Genomic DNA, 3828 nt, shown 5'->3' on the forward strand with positions numbered 1-3828 from the left:
TCGTCACTGACCTCTCTGCTAAGGTGAATAGACCTTGCACTTCCACTCTATTTAGACCGCTCAAAATTTTGTACATTTCAATCAGATCTCCTCTCAGCCTTCTCTGTTCCAAGGAGAACAGCCCCAGCCTATCCAGTCTTTCCTCATAGCTGCATTTTTCCAGTCCTGGCAACATCCTTGTAAATCTCCTCTGTACCTTCTCTAGTGCAATTGCATCCTTTCTGTAATGAGGTGTCCAGAACTGCACACAGAACTCAAGTTGTAGCCTAACCAATGAGTTATACAGTTGCAGCATAAGCTCGCTGCTCTTGTATTCTATACCTCGGCTAACAAAGGAAAGGATTCCATCTGCCTTCTTAACCACCTTATCGACCTGTCCTGCCATCTTCAGGGATCTGTGGACATTCAATCCAAGGTCTCTCACTTCCTCTATACTTCTCAGTATCGTGTATTCTGTTGCCTTGTTTGACCTCCCCAAATGCATCACCTCACACTTCTCCAGGTTGAATTCCATTTGCCACTTTTCTGCCCACCTGACCAAACCATCAATATCTTCCTGCAGCCTACAGCTATCCTCCTCATTATCTACCTCATGGCCAATCTTTGTGTCGTCTGCAAAGGTCTTGATCATGCCCCCTACATTGACTTCCAAATCGCTAATATGTACCACAAAAAGCAGGGGACCTGGTACTGAGCCCTGCAGAACACCACTGGAAACAGCCCTCCAGTCGCTAAAACACCCGTCAACAATTACCCTTTGTTTCCTGCCACTGAGCTAATTTTGTATCCACCTTACTGCATTTCCCTGGATCCCATGGGTTTTTATTTTTTTAACCAGTCTGCCATGTGGGACCTTGCCAAATGCCTTGCTAACATCCATGTAGGACACGTCAGCTGCACTATCCTCATTTATCTTCCTTGTTACTTCTTCAAAAAATTCCATCAAGTTGGTCAAACAAGATCTTCGCTTAAAAATCCATGCTGACTATCCTTGATTAACCTGTGCTTTTCGAACTGACAGTTTATTCTGTCTCTCAGAATAGGTTCCAGTTATTGGGCCATGACTGAGGTTAGTCTGACTGGCCTGTAATTACTCGGTCTTTCCTTCGCTCCCTTTTTCAACAGCGGTTCAACCTCTTTTGTAGCAGACTATTGTAAATTTCACAATTCGCATGGGAAAAAGTATTAAATACTTTACTTACAAGTTCTAATGTTACTGGCGAAATGAGGGCTTATGTATGATTTGAACCCAGGACCTCACACAAATATGCAGCAGGAATTCTGCTCCTTTACCAAAAAGCCATCTCCGTTATAGAGATGTAAATATGTAATATTGGAAGAGTGGAGGACTTGGGACCAGGACAGTGACTTTGACTTTTCTGCCTGTCTTCCAAATTCTGCAAGGTTCCATACAGACAATTAATGAATTGTCAGGGTGTTACTTTATTCTATTCTTCTTCTTCTTCTTCTTCGGCAGTCCCTCGAGAACGAGAATGATTTTCTTCCACTTCAGGGTTCTGGGTCCTGTGACTAGATGTCTACTTAAATCGCAGAGAAATTAAGCACTTTTCAATTTGTCTCACGACATAAATAGCAACATTTGCAGATATTTCACAGCTGTATGATTGGATGCTGCTAACGTTGTTACACTCAATACACATGGTACCTTAATGTTGCAATAAATATTATAATATCTATTCAGGTAACTGTCATCCCACAGCTGCAAAATTTCACTGGTTCAACATTCTCATCAAATACTAAAGCATTCCACAAAGCAATGCTCACAAATTCAACACCAGTTTCTCTTTTGGAGTCTCTCTGGTGTAATCTGATCTCTGATAGATTACTGGTGATCATCCTCCACATGAGCAGTCGTCCTAATCCCATGTACCTGTCCTGTTCCCACCTCCCTTTCCGGTATCCACCACAGAATTCGATACTGCTGATATATGCTGGTAAACACTTTCCTTGTTGTATGAAACTGTGATTACAGTGGAAATCCGCAAGAGAGGAAGCTATTGTTGGCACCTTTAACTCTGCAGCCAGTGACCAGAAGAATTCTCACTCCTGAACGAGGACTGTTTCAATTTCCTTTTGGAAGATCACATCATCACATGAAGGAAGTGAAGTGTTTTTGTATCACAGTGACCACAGAGGAGTTTTAAAACAAACTATTAAATTATGAATTCATATTTTATTTTGAATGCTACATTGGAGGTTAATTTCACAGACAGTCCTGCAGTTTATGATTTGTGTGAAATCAGTGAGATTGTGAGTTGGGTCGACCCCTCCCGATCAGAGTCACCAGGACAAAGGGAGTGTTTAGTCATCGACATCTTGCTCAGTTCAGCATTTTGGTGGCTGGCTCTTGAACTCACACCGTCTCCTGACAGTGACAGGAGTAAACAAGTCATCGCTGAGGATTTCAAGTGCTATTTAAAGATTAATCACCTTTTACTGTTCACATACTGCTGGAGGTTTGAAGAGGACATTTGAAACACGTTGGGAGACTTTCTGGGAAACTTTGTCAAGACTTCACCAACACTCTGTCAGCATTTACTCGGGAAATACTCTGAGGATTTCACCTATAAAGAGTAAGTGCTGTGTTACTCCACCTTATTGGAAACTTTATAGGAATCAGCAGGAGAAAGGGAGCGTTTGGTCATTGACATCTTGCTCGGTCTGCGGGAGGAATGGGAGGAGGACACGAGGCCAGGCTGAGCAGCACCAGCCGCGGCAGGAGAGAAGGACAGGAGAGACAGGAGAGGGAGGTGGACTCCTTCTCCTCTGTAAGTACAGACATTCCTCCTCCTTTGGACCTCCTCCATCAAGACCTCCAGTACTGTATCTGTGAACCTGTGCCTTCGTTCCCTCAGTCCCTGAGTGATCCTGAAACATGCTGCTGTGTGTCAGACAGCACACTTCACACCTTCAGTGGAAATGTGTGTGTGGAACCCACTAAAACTGCACCAAGAACATTGCTTCGAATCAGCACTCGAGTGATGAACTGCAGCTTTCTGTTTTCATGCCTCCAGGCAATTTCAAATTATGGTCATCAGAATGTTGTGTGAAAACCAGATTTCAAACAGGCGAGTCTTATTATCACAGCACCGGTATCCCAAAATCACCAGCTGGAATTTCCTTCTGAAAACCACCCACTTCTGGGAGCTGGTCTGGCAAGTGAAGTGGGACACGGCCCCTCAGCAAAACTCCACACCAGAAGTGACCACTGGGATTTCTGCCATGATTTCCCTCTCTGAGCCTCTGTAACTCTGATCATTTTGTGACAGTGCACCCACCAGAATCAAATGACTGGGGCGACGGGGGAGAAATGGCTAAATGTGAACACACAGTGGGCTAATTCTGGATCAGGGATTTACCAGGAGTTATGGCAATGATGATGAAACTGCAGTTTCTGAGCAGTCAAGGCTACGTTGTCAGAATGCCAGCTATGGAAGCAGTAACTGTTCTCACTGTAGAAGTGACCAGAGCTCTTCTACCCTCCTCCTAATGTCTGGTTGGCAGCTACATTGATATCCCGGACGGCCAGTGCCCAGGGTCTTCCTCACTTCATGTGTTGCCTCCCTCATTATGTTGTCGGTGTGAGTTCTGGACTCCTCCAATTGTCCCGTCATCTGCACCAGGAGAGAAGAGACTGTCTCCACAGCCTGTGTGTGAGACCAATGCTCATCAATCATTGATCTTTACCAGCCGAGGCCTCGGAGATCTTGCTCTTGGAATCCTCAGCTGAGACCTCCTGCTTCTGTCACCCCCGGGGGAGAGACAGATTTCTCCTCAATGTTATCCACAGTTCCTCCTGCTCACTGC

Source organism: Heterodontus francisci, chromosome 28, assembly GCF_036365525.1.
Source record: "Heterodontus francisci isolate sHetFra1 chromosome 28, sHetFra1.hap1, whole genome shotgun sequence".
NCBI classification, from domain to species: domain Eukaryota; kingdom Metazoa; phylum Chordata; class Chondrichthyes; order Heterodontiformes; family Heterodontidae; genus Heterodontus; species Heterodontus francisci.